Source organism: Ischnura elegans, chromosome 4 (genome assembly GCF_921293095.1).
Source record: "Ischnura elegans chromosome 4, ioIscEleg1.1, whole genome shotgun sequence".
Classification (NCBI taxonomy): Eukaryota; Metazoa; Arthropoda; class Insecta; order Odonata; family Coenagrionidae; genus Ischnura; species Ischnura elegans.
Genome location: NC_060249.1, coordinates 71,705,238 through 71,723,020, shown reverse-complemented (window position 1 = coordinate 71,723,020; position 17,783 = coordinate 71,705,238).

The following is a 17,783-nucleotide window of genomic DNA, read 5'->3' as shown; positions in this document are numbered from 1 at the left end:
AAAGCTAGTGCTTCTTGAGAGGTCCCCGTTTGACGCTCACCCCATTCCCATGTCGCCGATTTTTCTCGGTGTCGTTTCTTCTCCTCGCGATCATGGGTTGGTGGTGCATTTCCATCCGATGCGACGATCTCCTTACTCGCTCAACTCCTTTTCAGAGGGATACGCTTCCTCTCAGTCTCCTTGCCCCTCGTGTGATAAGTGTCCTTCGCTCCTAAATCGTTCCCGCCATTTCAACTGTCCCTCCGTGAATTCTTGTGCCGGCGTGAAGTTTTCTGGAGATGGAAATCGGGTTGAAATCGAATAAAGGAATATTGAACCTTTCATTATGACTCTAAAGGCCTGTTTACACGGTAAATTAACACGCACGGGTTAATGTCTAAATGTATGAACGCGAGGATAAACGCCAAAATGCACCGTGTAACAACCCAACTTGTGCGAATGCATGCACAAAAAATAGAACCTGTTCTAATTTGGTTCATGCATTCGTACATGTTCCGTTCCGGTCCACAAAAATCATTCATGCAAACAGACAGCGTTAATATTCTGTTATCTTAGTTTTCGAAAAATCGGTTAAAATTATTAGCTCAGTAGTCTGAGGATCGCGTTTCACCGACGTCGTTGATCCAAGTTTTCCAAAACCGAGTTAATAAGAATAAATTATTTTGCTGGTGAATTTTTCATACCTCTGATGTAGGAAAAATAAATTTCGGTAAGTAAGCGCTTTTCAGTAAATAATTAGCTGTTGAGCGCATATCAACGATTATAATAATGAATTATGGAAATAGCAGCATTTCCAGTGTGAAGAGGAGGAAAAGCCCCAACATGACGTATGCGGAGAAGGAAATGCAGTTTATAAGCAAGGTAATAGAATAGAATAGTAGAATAGTGCACAGAGAAGTGGGAAACTTGTAACTTGGGATTCAAAATTGCATAGCAGGATTTTTAGACTTTCTTTTTTAGCGTGCCAAGAGGTGTGCTACCCGGTAGGATGTCCAACCGTAGCTGTATGACATGTCGTAACAAGCGGTATTGAGAAAACGACGCAACCCAAAGTAGCACTACGGGTTTCGGGAGCATGAGATGTACTAACTATGACTGCAATCCGTGGACAGTGGACAGATAAGCAGACATCCTCTTTTGTATGCATAGATTTCCGCCAAATTACACCGGAAACTGTATATTCTGCCTAATAAAAACTCTAGAAATGATGTAATCTCGAAATATTGGCTAAGCATGGCAATCGAGAATAATTTTCGTGAGTATTAGCTAGTCCTCTAGCAAAATCTCTTCAATTTCTGCTGGCCCTCTCCGAACGTGAGCACATGTCTTTGTCAGATGACTATTCGACTACTCCTTGAAATCCTTGATTTTGAGCTCCGTGGGAGCTTCTTTTCGCCAATACCTCATTATTTCCTTCATCTCTTATTCTCTTCTACAAAGGCACGATGAATTGGTCTCAACTACTCCCTAATTAGGATCAGGCATCAAGTGCCCACTACTTTTTACCCTCATCGCATTCGCTTATGAGATGAATTCAACCTCCGTGATCGCACCATCGTCCGATGCAGTAGTGTGCTTTACACGATAAACAGGAAATTTAGACCGGGGCTCGAGGGCAAAAACAAAAACAGTCCAGAATGCTATAAAGCGCACCCTTGAGGAAGTGAGGAGAAAACAAAGAATTGGATTGCATTAAGGGAATACATCACAAAAATCAATTCCCTTTGTCCGACTAAAAGGGTTCCACGCGCGGGGGAGGGGGAAAATTTTGAAGTTGGGTCCAGCGAAAGGAGATTATTAAAGAAAGCCTCTCTGAAAAATTAATTAAGCGAGTTCCATTTGCTCTTTTCCCCGACTTAATCTCATCCCCAATTGCGTTGAAAAAAATCATTTGTCTTTCTCTCTCTCTCTCTCTCTGATGCTCTTGAGTCCACGGAGAGGTGCGAAGACGAAAGCATTGGGAGTTTTTAAGGGTTAGCAGAAGGCCATGTGGAAAAGGCGCGGAAAGAGGAGCTAGGGTGCGGTAGGGTAAAAAAAGAGGGTCGAGGACGTTTTTACTCACAGGGGGAGAGAGGTATATGGAGATTTAATAAAAAAGAGAGGGAAGGTTTGTAGGGTAAAGCATCGGGCCAGGACTATGGGGAAGGAAAAGGGTTTCTTCCTGATCCAAGGGACTTGCATGGGCCCCCACTGAATGACAGATTAAAAAAAGGCCATTTCGTACCGAAGGTTGCCACGATCACTCGAAAGGGTGCAGGAGCGGATTTTGGGGGGGTCAGAGGGTCAAGACCCCCCCAAATTTTGTCAAAATTTACAAATTTGTATTAGTTTAATAGTTTTTTTTTATCTTCGTAAAGGATTTTTAGGAGCCTATATATAATTGCATGGCTAAAAGTCCCAAACGTGAGAGATCTTTGAGTTGTATCACACAATAATTATATAATACTTAGCCCTAATGGAACTACATGCAAAATATATACAATGTTCGTGCGTACGGTGAGTTCTCTATATATGCTTAAACTTGTTTTAACTCTGTGCTTGTATTTATCGTAGAGCGTAGCACTCCCTACAAAAACTTTACCCAGGAGAATGCCTACCGGGATATTTCATACTCTCCGGACTGAGTGTGTGGTAGAATATGCGCGTATATACTTACTAAATATATATGCATAATGTAGTAGAAAAATGATGCGTGTATAACATATTAATAATACAATAGCGAGTCGCTAGCACTGGATAAAAACACATAAAAAACTCGCACAGGAAAAACGGTTCGAAGTCAATCGCTTCTTTCTCAACCTCTGAGGAAAAAAGCCTCAGACTTTTCCTTTGACGTTGAGGAAGAAGCTATTGCCTTTGAAAACTCCGGCAACCGTTTTTCCTGTGTGTGTCTCTTTTTACGTGTTTTTATTCAGTGCAAGTGACCCTCTATTGTTTTATTACTAAATATATGTAAGGTAGTGTGTCCGGTTGTGGGTACTTACATGCATGCATGTACATTGAGGTGAGACGAGTGTATGTGTTCGGACATGCAAATTCTGCCCCAGTTCACACTTATTACGTACGTTGGGAGTTGAGCGAGGGCACCGGAGGGGAGGGGGGAAATGAGACTTCGAATGAGAGGGGACGAGAGCACCGACGCTTGCAACTTGCGCGTGAGGGGATTGAAGGAAGACCCTGATGAGTGGAAAAGGGAGAGGTCGGGGGAGGGATGGAAGTCTACCGAAAGGGTTGTTCATCGCGAAAGGGCCACCATAAAGAGGAGGGGGAGGAGAGGAGGTTGAGGAGAGTAGTTTGTTTACACTGAAAGGGTCTCATAAATACTCAATGCCGACAGACTATGGAAGTTAAACGGGAGAGTAATGGAAGTCTATTCAATTTAGGAACTCCCCTCTCCCCCCGTCATGCTTGTCGGTATGGGGTGGGTGGATGACTCGGTTGGTGAGAAGGTAAAGGGGTTGAAGAACGGCCGCGGAGGGTGATCGTATGGGTGGGGTGGTTTCATGAAGATGGGTAGGTTGGTGGCAGTCGGCGAGCGAGTTCAGGGGAAGTAAGGTGCTCCACCAGTTCTCGGGATCTTAATGAAGAGGGATGGAGAAAGAGGAAGAGAGAGAGAGCCGAAGGCTAAGGCTTGTTGCCCAGAGAGAAAGCAATTCTCTTTCTCACCCTCCCACGCCCTTTAAAAGGGAAGCTCGTTGCAAGACTTTAGTCAGGGAAGATATTGGCGGGAAGGGAGGTTGAAGGAAGGTAACAAGCACGAATATTTCATTTAAAGGTTCTCAAGTCCGCCGCTAGAATTGTTGTAGCTCTGCACGCATTAAAATAAGATTTAAAAATCGCCACTGGCGGTGCTACCAGTCATAGATTTCCACTTTTCACGAGGATATTCACTACAGTAATACGTAAGAGAGCCAATAAATCATATACACCTCGCGTATAAGGCATGCGAGACGATTGTCGACTAAAATGCCTAATTCCTCTTCGGTTAATGGCGAAAGTCACTCTGAACGAGATACCGCTGCCTAGAGGCGCCACCGAATAAAATGCGCGCGAATCGGCAACATATATAGCGCTTTTCCGCCATGTTATCGTGCTTACTTTTATGAGGTCCTCTTGGTAACAAGCAGTGCCTATCTCGAACCCGAGTGCTCTTTATGTATTGTTTTCATTGGTTTATGTATAAATGGCCGATATAGTTTAAATTAGTTGGTTTAAAATGGTGACAAAGTAAAATAAAAAAATTGTCACTTAATATACTATGAGTAGCTATTCTATGAGTAGGACTTTTATTCATCGGAGATTTGAGAGTAATTAAGTGAAGGACACGGAGATACAATCGCTGCCACTTTTTCTGCTTATTTCCTCTCACACAGTTAATAAATGTGCTGAGAAAGAACGTTAACGTAGGTAGTCATCATTTTAATAAATTTAGTCGCTTAAAAATACAATTTCAATATTCTTGAATCATCTGTATCGAATATATTGATAACAAAAAATGCATCTTTTACAAAATGGAATAATATAATTATATCGGATTCGAAATCTCCCATAACTTCACCGTAACCACGTGCATGAAATAAACCTACTCGGCTACGGAGCCACGTCTACGGAAGATAGAAATAGTGAGTCCAAAAAAGAATCTAAGGAAAGGAAAAAAACTCACCGCGGAGCCCGAAACGCTTGGACGACCAAATGCGTGCGTGGACGTGAGTTTCCTCAGGGTATTCCGCGAGGGCTTTTGACCCTGGAGTTCCGGTAGCCCGGTCGCATTCGAGTCCGCCACGTCGGCTCTTGGTGGAGGCATAGGATGCAGCTTGCCTCATGTGCCAACCTTCCAAATTCTTCACCGACCTGGCCCCATCAGTGAAACGCGACAGGTGGGTCTCTACATCCCCCCATCAAGGCGAATGATTTTTTCTCTGTGGATATTTCGCACAATTTGTACTATCGTTTTCAAAAGTATGTAGACACCCACGAGCCCCCACTTAACTGATGTGGTAGGGTCTGTAAAAACTTGGAAGGTTGGCACATGAGGTAGCCTGCATCTCTCACTAGTACGCCGACAAGAGCCGACGAGGACGGACGCGGGGGCGACCGGGCTAGCGAGACAGGAGTCAAAATGCAGGCTCAAATGCCCTAGTGGATAGAGCACTGAGGAAACTCACGGCCACGCACAGGATGGGCCGTCGGAGTTTTCTTGTGAGCTCCGTGGCGAGGATTCCCTCTCTTCAGATTCATATTTGGACTCACCGTGAACCCGGGATGTGTGTGTGGCTCCGTAGCTGAGTAGGATTACTTCACGCGCATATGATGCAGTGAAGTTATGGGGGGATTCGAATCTGAGCAGATTTTAATTTATTTTATTTACACCGAAAATTGGGTCTTTCGAGTTTTCGAATCCACCATTCTCACATAATTTCTGAATGAAGATACGTCTCTTTCGGGTAATACACCGCGTGGGTCGCGGTGTATTACCCGAAAGAGACGTATCTTCATACTCATCGACCCGCGGAAGCCTGCATAAGGAATAATTTCTGAATATTCGCTAAGATTAAAATTTTTTGTGGTGCCAGCACTGGTAAATTTTTCAAGTGCGGGGCTGATTCTAGGTTGTTTGGATCTTTTACTGTGTGTTTTAACTTCGGTGTTTTCCTTTAATTTCTGTTTCACAAAAATAGTAGTCAGAAATGTGATCCTTAGCTTCCCGCCGAATCATGAGGACGGAAAAATTCATATGACGTTTTCCATCAGTCCAACCAGTGAGAAGCTTTTCATTCCGGCTACATATCGCAGAAGGCTCCGATCCTGTATCCAGGTCACCCAACGAGCAGTCAAAATAAAGTCTAAAACACTGTCTCAAAAAGGTAATATTCCTCCTTTTAGCCTTGAAAGTAATTTCACAGCACACGTCACAAAAGTCATCGTGGTAGCTCACGCACTGTTTAGGCCCATTCGCCCTTTTAGAAATGTCTGCCAAAAAAGGTATGGCTTGTAAATGTTTTTCAAATGGTGTTTTGTGATTGTCTACTTGTAGGGAACCAATGATAAAAAAATTCAGGGTAATTAAAAATGCTGAGCAACATTGCCTCGGTGATTTGAAAGGGATTGACAACACGATGAAAGCTAAGACAATTCACAACGATTACAATGTAATAAGCTCACATTTCCTGCGAGCAACAAAATTCTCAAACCGTCTCCAGATGAAAAACGCACGTCTTTACTCGCCGAAAGTCACATACTTATTTGGAGTGGAAGCTGATTATGCATTACATCGAAAAAACGATAGGTTACTGCAAGTTTAATTATATATTTTGTTGGGATAGGAAGGCATGCCATGCCATCGTAGGACAATATGTTATGACAGGAAATTATTATTTTTACCTGTTCATGCTATAATGATATATAAATGAAATAAATTACTACTTTTGTAAAAGAAAATGCATACATTCAGCTGTCCTAGTGAAACTAGACGTGATGGAAATAAGCTAAGCCCAGATTCCGAATCAGCAAAAAATACGTCTGAGATCATCCAACGACGTCTCCAGGTCAAAATCTTTGTTCACCAGTATGGGAAGTTATGTAATTGTTGGGCGCGGCCCCTTAGACGAGTGCCGCCAACAATTAAATTGAACGGGATTCTTGCCCTTGGCGTCGGAATGGTGAGAATGATAACAGACATGCAACTTTGAGTTGACAGAAAAGTTTATTTGCAGAAAAATGGGAAGTATGTTCTAAACACAGAAGGACTAAAAGTTCTTACCGCCGAACGATGGAAAACTCCAATCTCCTGTGGCCACAATCCAGGACCGAACTCAATGGGCGACCGGCGACGACCTACTGACTGACCTCCACTGACTGACCTCCACTGACTGACCTCCACTGACTGACCTCCACTGACTGACCTCTTTTGGTAGCCGTGCCAGTCTTTATATATTGTCCGTCTTGGATTGTTGACGCAGGAGGCGGAAGAGGAGAATAAGCTGGAAGTTTCCACAATCCGAAAATATACAGTATAATTCCGGGAGAAAATCTTTCGGCAAGCAGCTGAGGGCCATGCGCCATAGGTCGAAAGTGAAATCACTTCCTTGGTGACAAACAGGCAAAAGCGAAAGGGAAAAATAGCAGCTGAGGGCCATGCGCCATAGGTCGAAAGTGAAATCACTTCCTTGGTGACAAACAGGCAAAAGCGAAAGGGAAAAATAGCACAATCGAAAATACTCCCGAAATAATCCCGGTCACAACAATTTGTAAGGGTTGCGGGTTCTTGCCCTTGGTGTCGGGAAGCGAATAATCACACACAAGTATTTGAAGTTTTAACCCAAAGTTTATTTCCCTTTGAAATCCCAGTTTCCAAATCAATTCAATGAATATACAATAAGTACTTTGTGCGTCTAGAATAGCCAAAATTTAAGATATTACCATTGTCTCGGGAAGGAGAGGAGCTGCTGGTGATGGCACGGGTGGATAGCGAGGCGCTTCGGTCGCACGGGCCATATGGCCCGCGCTTCGACTCCAACTGACGGCTACATTGCTGACTGCCCTGTGTGTTACTGGGTGCGTCCCTGAGTGCGTCCTGAGTGCCCGAGTACCAATTGCATCTACACCGTGCCATTATATAGGTAAGAGGAACCAGGATGTTTTCGTCCAAGAGGAAGGGGAAAGGAAGGGGAAGAGGAAGGTTAGGCGTTCTTGAAAGTGAAAAGGTGCAAATCCCAAGGCATAGTTTGTCACAGCTGGCTATTCTGAGACGTCACACAACAACATATTTATGCATATTTTGGAAATGGAAATCCTCCATTTCCGGATCACTACAATACTCCCTTCTTTATTAAAATTGATTGATCTCTCACGAGATCGATCACATTTAAACAAAATATAAAAAATTAATTACAAAAACAATTAACCATTAAAATTTCCCGTTGCACCAAAAATAATTCACTGCTAATAAATTTAAAACACGTTAAATTGCAATATTCAACAAAAAATAAAAGTATTTATACACAAGGAAACAAAGAAATACCATTATATCGTCCGTATTCCTAATTCTGTTTCACTTCTATATTTTCAATCCCTTTTTTTTATTATCACTAAAAACGAAACAACACAAAAAGAAATAATTCAGAGTAAATTGGAAAGAAAAAGTTTATAAATGACAAAAATGCAAGTCCTATTGATTAAAAAAACTAAGTACGTACAAATGTTCAATATCACTTCTATTCCACATGTTCACTTTTTATCACCCTCCTTTGCTGTGCTTTAAGTCCATTGTTTATTCACACAGATCCACAGTGACTATTTCTCGCTGTAACGAATATCAGTTCACTGTTTTCTTGAGGAACCATGGGGGGGATAAGTTGAGTTGGGGACAACATGTGTACACTTCACTTTGTTTTCTTTCACACATTACACGCTAAACACCAATTACTGTTTGTGTTATTTTTCAAAGATCATTCTTTCACACTCAATAAAATTATCAAGGATATGTGTTACTAATGCCTTAACCTTATCCCTAGCCGGCGTATGCTATATTATGTGCTCTAATTAAACTTATGTTTTCAATTACCCCTTTTATTTACCTATCAAATGCAAAACTTAGGCCACTTTACGTTTTACACCCGTATACGGATCTCATGGATAAGTAAATTCAACTTTTAAAAATTCCTCACACCCTAGGGACCCATCACTTTTTAATGTCTTCTTTTTACTTTTTAACATATTCCCTCTTACAAAACCACAATTATCTATCCTCTCTCTCTCTCTCTTATTCTCTCATTACATTTTTCCACCCGGGATCTTTTTCCTGTTCGTCCCATGTCAACATTTGATTCCCCCAAAAATCAAACCTATGTTAGCTCCCGAAGGTTACGAGACAGTGCGTCTGCATTATAGTGTTTTTACAGGCATGTGTGGGTTTTGGAAAATTGTACTCGCTCAATGGAAGGTACCCGCGCCTCACGCTTGCATATTGGTCCTTCAGCGACAATATCAATTCCAATTTCAATTATCAGCTAACCCATTAAGCCTTTAAACTAAATATGCATCGAAATACTATATTTAGAACACTAGCAAGAGGCATTCCCTTAGGTGGCGCCGTAGATTCACCTCGCCTTGTGTAATGCCGGCTGGCGTAAGTGACTGCATATGGCTTGTGGCATTCTTATGAGCCAATACTTGCTTCTGAAGTATGACTGATACTGAATGCAGAAAAAAGGTTCAATGAAATCGAGGTACCGAAGTACAGGTCAATTACTCTAGAAGTCCCTCAATGTCGCAAACGCAGCGACGGCTTCCTTAGACCATCTCAATTGAAAACCTTTATTAAAATATGCTCTATTCCCCATATTACATTAATCGGAAATGTTTATTAGAGCAACTACCCAGATTTCGCTCATTACCCGAGCCTATCTCTTACGGGTTTCAGAGAGACAAAATTAGTCAACTTGGTGAGGATTCCCATATTCCTCCGGGACAAATAGGGGCTTTAAAATTACTAATACTAACTATCGACTAAGAAAATTCAGAAAACTAACATCTAATTACCGGCCAAGAAAATTCATAAAAAGGCATAGCAATCATTTTCCATGATTTTTTTTCTATTAAAAATTCTTATTAAGGGTCGTAATCACCAATGTCCTTTGCTGCCGGTGATGACCTTCCTTCTTCTTTGCGCCAACTGCTTGCACTGCTTCCCTGGGTGACACCACCGCTCTGGAAGCGAAGTGAAAGTATCCCGGCGACACTTTGTCTCTGCGATGCCTCCTGCTCCTAAGGCGTTGGTCAGCGGCCGTAGCCCGTCGAAAATGTGCCTCCTCCGAAATACCGCATTATTATGACAGCTATTTTGGATTCAGCTCTCCCAGACTTTACCGTTACTCGCAAAAGTATATGGGCGAGCAATTGCCACTCGCATCCACCGTTTACCAACAAGCTCCAATTCCCAAGAAAGTGTTTCATGACTTATCAAATGTTTTTCTGGCGTTTTAAAGTACTACGCGGAATTTATCATCAAAACATTAACTCTAGAGACGCAAAGAATGTAAAGTCAGTGTGATTATCGTTCCGACGCGTGTAAGGTGATCATAAATGAGCCTTACACTACCTAGGCAGTAATCCCACAGTCTTTTGGGACGTAATTACCACTCCCTCCCACAGGGGGGGCTATGGCAAAACAATCCCACCGCTGCCACCATTGTAAGGGTTGCGGGTTCTTGCCCTTGGTGTCGGGAAGCGAATAATCACACACAAGTATTTGAAGTTTTAACCCAAAGTTTATTTCCCTTTGAAATCCCAGTTTCCAAATCAATTCAATGAATATACAATAAGTACTTTGTGCGTCTAGAATAGCCAAAATTTAAGATATTACCATTGTCTCGGGAAGGAGAGGAGCTGCTGGTGATGGCACGGGTGGATAGCGAGGCGCTTCGGTCGCACGGGCCATATGGCCCGCGCTTCGACTCCAACTGACGGCTACATTGCTGACTGCCCTGTGTGTTACTGGGTGCGTCCCTGAGTGCGTCCTGAGTGCCCGAGTACCAATTGCATCTACACCGTGCCATTATATAGGTAAGAGGAACCAGGATGTTTTCGTCCAAGAGGAAGGGGAAAGGAAGGGGAAGAGGAAGGTTAGGCGTTCTTGAAAGTGAAAAGGTGCAAATCCCAAGGCATAGTTTGTCACAGCTGGCTATTCTGAGACGTCACACAACAACATATTTATGCATATTTTGGAAATGGAAATCCTCCATTTCCGGATCACTACATAATTAAAAGCACCTATGCTTTCCTTCCAATAGGAGTGCGAAATACAAATATCTCCGAGGATTAAGTTGAAGTAAATTGGTACATGAAATCTTTCACCCTTAAAAAAGGACGAAGGGGCGGCCTGGGGTGAATGTGTGACCTCGGCTGGGGCCCATGATAGGGGGTCCTCCACCAGAAGATTTTGGGAAATCGCATGTCCAAAAATGGATTTTGACGCTATTCTGGCTCTTAAAATTTAGATTAAAGTAAATAAAAGGTAGCAATTTCGTAAATAAAAATACTAAGAAAAATGAGAATTACATAGGTTAAAAATTTAGATGGGCCTGGTGGTTCTATTATCTATATAATCCCTATTTCTACCTAAAAACCGCACTGAAATCTAAAAATCCTCCAAAACAACTTTCAAATAACCCTTTCAAAAAGCATAAGGTTCTCTTTTATTTTCTACAACCTTTATTTGATTAATTTTTACAAAGTTTGTATGCTAATTATGCTGTAAATAAGGCAAATAATCAGAGCTTAGAATTTTATAATCGTTAAAAATAATTTGGTTCAAGTAATATGAGTTTTTTTACACCTTTCATATACACTTCGAGATAGACGCGAGGGTTGTGGGGGCCCTATAACCTCGGGGGCCACGGAGATAGCCGACCAACCAACCTGACCAGACTGCACCGAACGGACAACATTAAATAATTATAAAAATATGACTGAATGAATATATCATCCATTTCTTCAACGGAAATTTTACAGTAGCAAGGATAAAATACAACCTGAGCCACTTCCCCTGCTTATTTCCACTCTTTGAATAAACTTGCTTAGAAATAAATGTGTTGACGCAGATTGAGTCATTAATAAAAAAAATAGTCGCTAAAAAAATTCGGTGTAAATAAAATAAATTAAAATCTGCTCAGATTCGAATCCCCCCATAACTTCACTGCATCATATGCGCGTGAAGTAATCCTACTCAGCTACGGAGCCACACACACATCCCGTGTTCACGGCGAGTCCAAATATGAATCTGAAGAGAGGGAATCCTCGCCACGGAGCTCACAAGAAAACTCCGACGGCCCAACCTGTGCGTGGCCGTGAGTTTCGCATTTGAGCCTGCATTTTGACTCCTGTCTCGCTAGCCCGGTCGCCCCCGCGTCCGTCCTCGTCGGCTCTTGTCGGCGTACTAGTGAGAGATTCAGGCTACCTCATGTGCCAACCTTCCAAGTTTTTACTGACCTTACCACATCAGTTAAGTGGGGCTCGTGGGTGTCTACATACTTTTGAAAACGATAGTACATTATGGGTGACTCCCGTAAAGTTATCACCGTGGCTAATCCCGGTATACTTAAATTCCTCTACATATTATTGAAAGCGATAGTAGGTACATAATTGATAATAACTTTGACATTCCATAAATTTAAATTTAACTTTTCACGGCCGATTTCGCCACGGTAAAAAATTATCTTTTTGTAGTGCATTATATTCCGTGCATGAAATTTGTATTACTTGAGATAATGAAGTAGTCCTATAGGACTTCGCTCTTCTTGCATTGTTTAGGACTTGATATTTTACAAAAAGTAATACATCCACTAGAGCATAAAAGATTATGGACCAAGCCGCTTTAGCGATCTATCTAAACCATTTACCTAAGGTTCACATGTTTTACATGAATAAATATTATTTTGAGTTTAAAGCTATTTATATTAAAAAATAAATCAAATTTATGTACCCAGTCCTAATCAAATATCATGATAATGAAACAAAAATTCCAGTGGTTCTTTAAAAACTGGGAAATTTAGTAAATTATAACTTTTGGCTCTTCCATCTCAAAAGGATGCCAAACCCTGGCATAGCACCTTAACCGTGTTGTGAATTCATTCAATAAATTATCGAAGAGTGGTCTGATTCGGTTCTAATGATTATTTCAAGCGTCTACGTCTTAACTGCATCTCGTCGGAATCACTAAATACTACTGCGAATGGAGTAATATTAAAAAAAAAATATCATTAAATACCTGTCAACTAAAGAAGCAAACAGTTGAAATGGGTGATCGGAGTCAAATGACTGCAGGGGCACTCCTCACCGAGTTTGCTTAAGGGGCCGTAATTTCTCCGGGTGATCCTGGTGGCAGGAGAGGGGTCTAGTAGGCTTAGGATGGAGGATTTTGGCTTATGGGTGCGACGGGGTTGGAGAAACCATTTTAAATGGGTCCCGAGGTGATGAACGTGGAGGATAACTCGGGGTAGAAGGGGGTAAGAAGTCCGCCGAGGAGTCGGAGGGGGATAAAATGAGAGCAACAGACGATTGGGGGGAGAAGAGTATGAGAGGGTTGAAGAGGATTGTTGGGAGAGGCTTTAAGGGGGGATGAGTGTGGGGAGAAAGGATATGCGATTTAATTTCCCAAAGGGTAAAACGCTGGCAAGGCGCTGATAAAATAAAGTACCGGGGTGGAATTGCGTCCAGGGTTTCACAAGGGAGAGGGGTTGAAGTAGCTAAAAAAATTTAATGCGAGATCCGCAGGATCAACTTTTTTTTCGACCGCATCGCATATAGCAATGAACGGGTCAACCTTCCCCCGTCTGCGCGCGGGGCGAGAAAAGATTATTGAGTAGAGGAGTCGAAGTGGACAAGGGGATAAAACTGAGCCGCCTTCAGAATACATAGCGAGAACCTCCTCCCTACTCCTTCCCTCGACTGCTAATCGAAAAAAGAACGGGTGGACTCGAGGGGAACCGTGTGTTGGCATGAGCGCAAGGTACACGTCGGAAATGGATCTCGCCCTTGCACTTCCTGGTCAAGCAATCAAAATCTACATATCGCCTCGGGACTCCCCACAAGGGGTGAGTGTTGTGCTTGGGGGGTTTCTGGGTAAGAGCTGGTCGTGAGAGGAAAGTCAATACGCAAAAAGAGATGCCCGTCAAATGAATCAAAGTTTCTCTCGGGAGAATATGAACGTCTCTGCGTGTTTCTTAAGAAGTAATTTTTTTTATATGTATTGCATTCAGAGGACAAGCAGGAAGTATGCACACGTCTGCTGCCGCGGTGTGTAGAGTCTGTGTCCTTACCAGTTTAGTGGTAAAGTAAAGAGTACGTGGTAGGTAAGCCTCAGACACGCATATGTATGCGTGATTTGGCAGCATCTAAGTAGTCTATTGCATTATTGCAGTGCATCTAGAGTTAAAATAAACCCCTAAGAGGTTGAGTAGGAAGAGAATCATGCAACCTTAATGAGTCAATGATTTTTCTAATTAATTTATAGTAATTCAGCTATAAGATATATTCTAAAGATGCCTGCGCTATTGGAGTTAGCTTATTTAAAAATATAATCATCAGCATTAATAAGTAAGTTTCACAATGGAGCTGCAGTATCCTTGTTTTGGTCTGATTAAGATGCCATTTTACAGACCATATTTGGGTATTAGTAAGTATAAGAGTAAGAGTAAGCGTTAAATGTGGTTTTTATAAATGTCTTATGTATGCATTCATTGGAAAGACTTTTGAATGGAAATCAGCATTAATTTCAACGAATCATTTGCAATTTCCTCACAATATCGTGAAATTGCAGCGCATTAGTTTAATTTTGTAGTTACAAAGAGTTCATCTGAATTTTCTTGCAGATTTTTTTCTTTTTATGAAAATTTTTATAATCTTCATCCTCTCCATCTATTGTAAATGTGAAAAAATTTAATTGCGAACATAGTAAAAAAAGTATTTTTGCCGTCCATCCTCTGGATTGAGAGACTTAAAAATACCGGAGAAAGAGCCGTAGCAAGTAAATAAAACTTTTAGAGCCAATTTAGCTGCAAGTTGTGAACAAAGAGGGAATTACATCTAACCTGGACGAGAAAATTTCGTGAGGATATAGCAAATGTGAATTTTGAGGATAATTTTTCGAGAAAACAGAGAATATTCCATTTGTACACTGATATCGAAATTGTGCTCAAGTGAGTGATTGGAGTTAGTCGAAATATTGGAGTGATAAGTGATGAAGAAGGAAATCTATTCCCTTAGGTTAGAGAGGATTCCTAGAGGTTATTCAATCCCTTTCGACAAGGGACCTGAGTAGCACTATAAAACGAGCACGTAGCATTCGCCACTCTCCCTACAAAACAAAAGGTATGAATTGCGGAGAAGAAAGCATCAAAAGTGCATTAAAAATAGTTCTTATCAAAGAAAAGCGTTTTAAAACGAATGAAATCGAAAATTGAAGTCTTCGTTTCGCGAGCTCTTCGGTGGCAGCAAAATGAGAGTGAAAAGTGGAATGTGTTGCGTACATTAATTTGACGGTATAGAATGAATTAGTTGCGATGTAATCGTGTGCTATATTATTTTAGGCGTTTTTGGTGACGTAGCATGTTTACTGCTGTTGTTTTAGTACAAAAGTATTTAAATGCACGGAAATAGTGCCCTACTTATTGAAGTGCGATGAGAGGATTCAAATAACGACGCGTCGTATCTCATGTTGTTGAATCAGCACGTGGTATCTGGCACATGATGTGTGTTCATTTACCATCGCGGAAGCGATTTCCACTCGTATTTGTTTTTTTTTTTGGTTCCGTGATTCATTCCGTCGTCAGTAATTCGTATACATTCAAATTATTTAACACTGAGCCATTCATTCGTGACCAGCGATGGTTTTGTTTCAATGAGTAATTTTCTCGTATTCCACGAGTAAATCTGTCTGAAAATGTGTCTTATTTCTAACTTACCATTCCATAAAAAACTAATTCCTTGGCAAAAATTAATTGCAAACGTGGCATTCACTATAAGAAGGAATTTTTGAAAAACATATGGCATATTTTATTTTGAATCGCGTATGCGCTTTCAAAGTTAGTTAGCTGGTAAGTAATCCCAATTGATTCAGGAATGGTCTGCTGTGATGTTAACCTTAATTCACGTCGTCGCACTGAATGGCTACATGTTATTCCATTTTCGCGGAGGATATTCCGCGGAGAGGTCATGAGTGTTTATGAGTGGCTCATTAGTTTTTGAGCTCCGTGAGCTTTATGAGGTCACAAGTTTGTATGCCGATAGTTTCTCGCTGCGGAAGCATTTCGCAAAATCATTAACGAAAGGGCTTAGCGGTTGGCTGTGAAACCTAGTTACACGGAGGATGACGACGACGCATGGGATGAAATAGTCGTTGCTTTGATGGAAATTCTCGTTTCATCGGTTGCGATGCCGTTGTGAAAAATATCGCGTTGGATTTCCTTGTTGCCGTCATTCGTGCAGTAATGCTCTCTGGACCAATCGCTGCAGAATTATTAATTTTGTCACAGATTCGATTGGCTCTCTGTATGGCGCAGTGATCATTATTGAAAGGCTACCCGCTCGACTTTCAACTGTCGCGTCACGGATTGGAATTTTAAGTCTAATTGGAATGAGATTCGTTCATCACTCGGTTTATGTTTGGCATCTGGGGAAAACCAAATTCAAAAGCTCCGAGAGCCTTAATTTGATTAACGTGACACCGTGTTGAGTTAATGGATGAAAACCCAGCGAAACATAATACGGATATAATTCGGATGGCAGTCGCGTACTAATCGAATTTCTGCAAAAATCTTTGATTAACTATCACACGCATCAATTCTAGGCGAAACACATTAAGTGCTCAGTACATATCGATGTATGGTATCATCTTCAGTATCGACCGATTGTTTGACGATATTCATACCATCCACATTTCAGTGCTGTGTCTTTATCTTCTTAAATTTGACGATGTTGATTGCGATGTTTAAAAATCGTTCGGGAAATGATGTTTTTGGTTATTTTAGGCTAATTCTATTTGGTGGCTTTTTGAGGGACCTGAAGTAAAGATAAGAATGCAGAACGGACAGATGTATTTACTTACACCATCTGAATTTAATATATATGATAAGTTTTCGCAGTAATAAATTAAATGAATTGAAAATAAATATTTTTCATCATTAGCAATAATTGAAGAATAGAGAAGGAGCGATTTGATTCTTGATTCATTTCTTATCTTTTCTATTCGTATTGAAATATAGGGATTATGATTGGGAAGTAAAAATTGGAGGGCGGCAAAATGTACGCGCAAGAGTTGAACATGCGGAAGAAGTTGGTGAAATGTGGACTGTACTGAGTTCTCACGGCGCAAATGAAGCTGTCGGTCGCCTCCTCCAAATACCGTACCACCATTCCATCGACATCCGAAATCAGGAAATGAGAAAAAGGATCGGGTTGGTGCGGTGGCAGGAGTGTTAGCTTCCCACCCGGCGGGCTCGGGTTCAAATCCCGGCAGTGGCAGAGAATTTTCAGAGATTGCCGGATCCCTGCTTGAGTGTTGTGTGGAGGACATTTCAAGCGCAAAACTCCGTCCGTCGGATGGGACGTTAAGCCGTGGTCCCCTTGGCGCCTTTCGTTAAGAGCAGACTAATGCCGACGCCGGGTTTCTCTCCACCCTTCCTACCATGCCCTTCCCTCATGGCGCGAATGACCTCAGCTGTCGGTCGCCTCCTCCAAATACCATACCAGGAAATGAGAGCAATGATCGATCAGGTACGTAGTAGTGATGTCTTTGCCACGGGGACCCAAGTGTGCTTGGATCTCAGATGATAATCGGCTATTTTTTCAACTCTATCTGAAGAGCGTACCACTCACTTTCTTTGCTCTTGACGATAATTCTCTCGTGGAGGTGACTCGGTGTCCGTATTGATTTTCCCCTCACTTAATATTTTTTTTCGGAATTCCAGTCCCATTTCTTTTCCTGATAACCTTTCAGTCATGATGTGGTTTATGTATTCAATAGGATACTCCTATCAAAAATTATTTCTGACGTGTCTTTAAAATTTTGTAAATTGAGAATATTGTTGACGGTTTTCAGTGCCAATGAATTGTCATGTCCCGACAACTCGGTACACACGACTGAAACGGAGAGATTGATCCGAGTGGCTAGATCAACTCTCTGAGAGGGTTGCTGGTACTTAAGAATTGAAATTCAGAGTGATGCTAGTGGGAAAGAGACATTTATTTCAGAAAATCTTACAGACTCCAGAACCCTGGAGTAGCGT